The sequence below is a fragment of the Chiloscyllium plagiosum genome, chromosome 15, assembly GCF_004010195.1.
Source record: "Chiloscyllium plagiosum isolate BGI_BamShark_2017 chromosome 15, ASM401019v2, whole genome shotgun sequence".
In the NCBI taxonomy this organism is placed as follows: domain Eukaryota; kingdom Metazoa; phylum Chordata; class Chondrichthyes; order Orectolobiformes; family Hemiscylliidae; genus Chiloscyllium; species Chiloscyllium plagiosum.
In genome coordinates, this window is record NC_057724.1 from 8,452,848 (window position 1) to 8,458,847 (window position 6,000).

Genomic DNA, 6,000 nt, shown 5'->3' on the forward strand with positions numbered 1-6,000 from the left:
ATTGGCCTTTCTCCAATTTAGAACTTCAACTTTTAGATTCAGTCTATTCTTTTCCATCACTATTTTAAAACGAATAGAATTATGGTCGCTCCCCCACTGACACCTCAGTCACCTGCCCTGCATATTTCCCAAGAGTAGGTCAAGTTTTGCACCTCTCTAGTCAGTACATCCAGAAGATTTGAATCAGAAGATTTTCTTGAGCACACTAACAAATTCCTCTCCATCGAAACCCTTAATACGATGGCAGTCCCAGTCTATGTTTGGAAGGTTAAAATCCCCTACCATACCAACTCTATTATTCTTACAGATAGCTGAGATCTCCTTACAAATTTGTTTCTTAATTTCCCACTATTGGTGGGGTTTATAATACAATCCCAATAAGGTGATCATCCCTTTCTTATTTCTCAGTTCCACCCAAATAACGTCCCTGGATATACTCCCAGGAATATCCTGCCTCAGTAGAGCAGTTATGCTATCCTTTATCAAAAATGCCACTCCCCCTCCTCTCTTGCCCCCCCTTTCTATCATTCCTATAGCATTTGTATCCTGGAACATTAAGCTGCCAATCCTGTCCATCTCTGAGCCACATCTCTGTAATTGCAATGACGTCCCAGTCCCATGTTCCTAACCACGCCCTGAGTTCATCTGCCTTCCCTGTTAGGTCTCTTAAATTGAAATAATTAATTTATCAGTCCAACCTGTTCTTGTTTTCTGCTTTGTTCTTGCCTGCTTTGAGTGGTTACCTTTCCCAACCAATCTCAAATTGATCTTTTTCTTCACTATTTCCCTAGGTCCCACTATTCACCCCCTCCCCCCCACCTTACTAGTTTAAATCCTCCTGAGCAGCTTGAGCAATTTTCCCTGCCAGTATATTCGTCCCCTTCCAATTCAGGTGCAATCCATCCTTCTTGTGGAGGTCACTTCTACCCCAGAAGAGATTTCATTGATCCATTAATGTAAACCCTTCTCCCCCTGCACCATCTCTTCAGACACACATTCATCTGCTCTTTCCTTCTATTCATACCCTCATTAGCTTGTAGTATCAGGGCTATTCCACATATTGCTACCCTAGAGAACCTCCTCTTAAATTCCTGCTTAAGCTTTGATATTGTCCCTTTAGAATCTCATCCTTTTCCCTTCCTATATCATTAGTTCCAAAGTGTACAATGACCTCCTGCTGTCCCTCTCCCCCTTGAGAACATTCTGCACCCTCTCCAACATATCCTTGATCCTGGCAACACACCATTCTGATTTTTCACTGCTGGCCCCAGAAGCGTCTGTCTGTGCCTCTGACTAGAAAGTCCCCTCTCACAATTGATCTCTTGGAACCTGACGTACCTCTCATTACATTGAGAGCCAGTCTCGGTACCAGAAATTTGGCTGTTCGTGCTACATACCCCAGAAAGTCAATCACCCCTTACATTTTCCAAAACAGCATACTTGTTTGAGATGGGGACAGCCACACAAGATCCTGTACTACCTGCCTACCCCTCCTAATTTTCCTGGAGTTAACCCATCTACCTGAATGTTTCTGCGGCTTTTCTCGCTTCCTATAACTGCCACCCGTCATATTCCCTAGCTCTTGTAAAGTCCTTATTGCTTCTAACTGCTGGTCCAACCGAACTATGCGATCTGATAGGATTCACAATCAAAGACACTGCCTGCAGACATAACCATCAGTAACATGGAAATGCTCCCTAAACTCCCACATCTGATAGGAAGAGTATATCACTCAACTAAAGGTCATCGTTGCTCCTTCACAATCTACAGACCCAGAAAATAGCACCATCTTTTTGCTCTTAAAAAAAACACTGCTCCACGCTAACTTAGTACCTACGGTTTATATTTTTAAAATTTAATCAACAGACCGATCTCAATAAAAGATATAATTAAGAAAGAGTCCACTCTATTCACTACTGTAGACTTACAGCAAGATTACAAGTACAAACTATGCACATATCTGTTCCTGTGCTGTGAGCTCACCCACACAGGTTCCTCTAAGGTCAGCTGTGAATTTCACTGTTTGTTAAATTTTCCTAAATGCACTCTAACGTCCAGAGATACATGAACTCAAACAGCAAACGCAGTGACTGTGCAGATTCACTGCTGTGTCAGACAGCAGTGTAGGTTTCTTTCTCTGACCCTGTGGTCACTGCTTTTGTCTGTCATCCTCCTTTTAAAAGTGCCATTGTTTTGATCTTTTATTGCAGAATCAGTCGGTGTACTAGAGACAGCATTGGATAATCACTGAAATGGGAATAATGGTCCAGGGTTATGGGAAAAAGCCGGGAGAAGAATACTAAGGCCTTCTGCACATTCAGAGGGCTGGTACAGGCATGGTGGGCTGAATGGCTTCTTTCTGCATCATAACAACTCAGTGATTCTGTGAACTTTGTGTAGTTGAGACAGACAAATCATAACCTTGGTCTTATATAAAACAGTACGGTCCAGAAACGAATCCTTCAGTCCACAATATTGTACCGAACTTGATGCCAAATTAAACTATTTTCTTCTGCCTGCTTTTGGTTCACATCCCTTCATTCCTTGCATATTCATGTCTTTAATTAAAAGTTCCTAAATGCCCTTACCATATCTGCCTCCACCACCACCCCGGCAGCCTGTTCCAGACTCCTACCACTCTATGTGTAAAAAAACTTGCCCCTCATCTCCTTTGAACTTTCGCCCTCTCACCTTAAATGCTTGTTTCTTAGTATTTTTGAACTGTGGGATGAAAAAGATTCTGACTGTCAATCCTATCTATACATCTCATAATTTTGTAGGCTTCTATCAAGTCTCCTCTCAGCCGCTCCAGAGAAAACAACTTGAGTTTTTCTAGCCTCTCCTTAGAGCTCATACCCTCTAATCCAAGCCTCATCCTGGTAAACCTCTTCTACACCCTCTCCAAAGCCTCCACATCCTTCTTGTAATGTGGCGACTAGAATTAAATGCAATAGTCATCGTGCAGCCTAAGCAAAGTCTTATAAAGCTGTAACATGACCTCCTGATTCATGTACTCAGTTCTCTGAGCAATAACGGCAAGCACGCCATATGCCTTCTTTACCACCTTACTTGTGACGATTTGTATTTGATGCTGAAATGAGCTTCTGACAACATTTCCATAACACCACTAAAACCATATATTTTTACCTGCATAATTTGGTTCGACTCCTCTGCAGTTACAGAAATCCTCTGTTGCAGAAATCCACACCCATTCAGTCATGCCATTGCCACTTGACTATTCAAATAACAAGTCGAGAGTGTGGTGTTGGAAAAGCACAGCAGGTCAGGCTGCAGCCAAGGAGCAGGAGAATCGACATTTTTGGCTGAAGCCCTTCATCACGGCGTTAGCCCGAAACATTAATTCTCCGCTCCTTGGATGCTGCCTGACCAGCTGTGCTTTTCCAGCACCACACTCTTGACTCTGACCTCCAGCATCTGCTGTCCTCACTTTCTCCTATTCAAATAACAACTCAGCTGACCTCCCAAATCCTACCCTCTGTGAACTTAATAATTCAAATCTGTGCTCTTAATTACATCAAGTCCTGATCATCGATCATTCCTTTTTCACCAATTCATATTGGCTCCTGCTTAAGCAAGTACTCAATTTTAACATTCTGCTGCTTGTTTCCAAATCTTTCCATGGCCTTGGCTCACCCTTTCCTGGAAATCTCTGTGACATGTGTGGTCGTCCAAATCGAGCATTTTGAACCCTTGCTGTCTAAATAGTTTGACCATTAGTAGTTGGCCCCTCAGTTGCTGAATTACGGAACTTTGGAATTCCTTCCTCAAATCTCACTGTCTCCCTGCCTTTTCTATCATTGAAAGCATAAAGAAACAAAATATGAGATTGATCTTGACAAACCTGTACTAAAACCAGGAAATGTTCCACGTGGACTTTATTCGAAAACTACTGAATCCCACCTCCTAATGCCACTACTTGTTATCACAACCAGACAAACGTAAAGATCTGCAATGCAGAAGACACCATTCTGAAACTGAGAGATAGATTTTGAGACAGTCCAAACTCCTACTTTGTAAGGTGTATAAGTAGTGTGTGAATTGATTGAGAATTTAATGAAATCAACCTAACAATCTGTGATCCATGAACTGTAATACAAAATATAGAGTTTAGTGGACCTTTTGTTTATATTTGTTAAATTAAGGTGACCTGCATTTTCCAAGGTATTGCAACACACTGATGTGTTCATATTTGTGATGTGTTCCAATTGTGCAATTCTTTTATTATTTTAAAACCTATCTTTGATTTAATTGCATAAATGTGATAAATTATGTTTTTTTGTAACATCGAAGTAACCATAGTCCTATCAGACCACAGGGCTGCTCTCTCAACAGAGAGCGAGGTGATTGATGGTGGTTTAACCTGAGGATCAAGGGGAGAGTTCCAGAAGGAGAGTTCATCACAGTAACCTCAGCTGGCACAGGGATTGGCATCACTCAGCATCACCAACTCACCATCCAACCAACTGAGCTAAACGATCCACTTTCTTTTAGTTGTATATTCAAACGTTCACAGACACTACTTCCAGTCCACTCCAGCTTTAGTGTCTGAACCAAGATGGTATCACGGTGGACTGAACTGAGCATAAGTGAAAGTACAACAAAAAGACATTTTGACTTTGAAACAATATGTTTTGCATTGCATCTATCATGATCCAAAACCTAACTTTATGTTTTCTGTTCCTTAATCTTTAAAAGATTTCAAAGCTATCCCTCACCTGCCACAAGATTGTGCCCTTAGCTTGGACACGATGGGGATCCACATAATACAGAAGATGGCCATACACCAGTCCAATGCTATTGACCAGACAGGGTATTCAACAGATCCATATCTTAGTGGGGCAAATGTTGTCAAGGACCCCAGATTAAGACTGCCTGAATGTGGATAAGATACAAAACTAAATCAGAAACAGAATGAGAGATTGGGTATTTTCAGTTTAAATCAAAATAATGTGTAACAGCTTCTTACCACCAGCAAACACGGAGAGATCAGAATCCAACACATTCTCCACCACAGCCAGAAGAGCCAATTCCTTTCCCCAATCATCATCTCAATGTCCTTGATGAATCTGTTTGTCCCTGTGAACAACAAGGAAGAAGACAGATACCATCACTTGCTCTGTCCTGTCTTTAGGGCAGCTTGTTTACTGTTGAAGTTCAAGGAGAAAGTGAGGTCTGCAGACGCTGGAGATCAAAGCTGAAACTTTATTGCTGGAACAGCACAGCAGGTCAGGCAGCATCTAGGGAACAGAAGATTCGACGTTTCGGGCACATGCCCTTCTTCAGGAATGAGCAGAGAGTGTTCAGCAGGAGAAGATAAAAGGTAGGGAGGAGGGACTTGGAGGAGGGGCGTTGGAAATGTGATAGGTGGAAAGAGGTCAAGGTGAAGGTGATAGGTCGGAGGAGACTAACTATCCGTGATCCCAGTCTGGTTCACTGTGATCCTGACCTAATTAAATGTGATCCCAGTCTGCTTCACCGTGATCCTGACCTAACTATCCGTGATCCCAGTCTGCTGCACTGTGATCCTGACCTAACTATCCGTGATCCCAGTCTGCTGCACTGTGATCCTGACCTAACTATCCGTGATCCCAGTCTGCTGCACTGTGATCCTGACCTAACTATCCGTGATCCCAGTCTGCTGCACTGTGATCCTGACCTAACTATCCGTGATCCCAGTCTGCTGCACTGTGATCCTGACCTAACTATCCGTGATCCCAGTCTGCTGCACTGTGATCCTGACCTAACTATCCGTGATCCCAGTCTGCTGCACTGTGATCCTGACCTAACTATCCGTGATCCCAGTCTGCTGCACTGTGATCCTGACCTAACTATCCGTGATCCCAGTCTGCTGCACTGTGATCCTGACCTAACTATCCGTGATCCCAGTCTGCTGCACTGTGATCCTGACCTAACTATCCGTGATCCCAGTCTGCTTCACTGAGATCCTGACCGAACTATCCGTGATCCCAGTCTGCTTCA

The 6,000-nt window shown here is 43.0% G+C and overlaps 1 pseudogene; it reads right to left on the reverse strand.

Annotated features, from left to right (window-relative positions):
- The window catches only part of LOC122557085, an 80,048-nt pseudogene that overhangs the window by 4,532 nt on the left and 69,516 nt on the right, over nt 1-6,000 (reverse strand).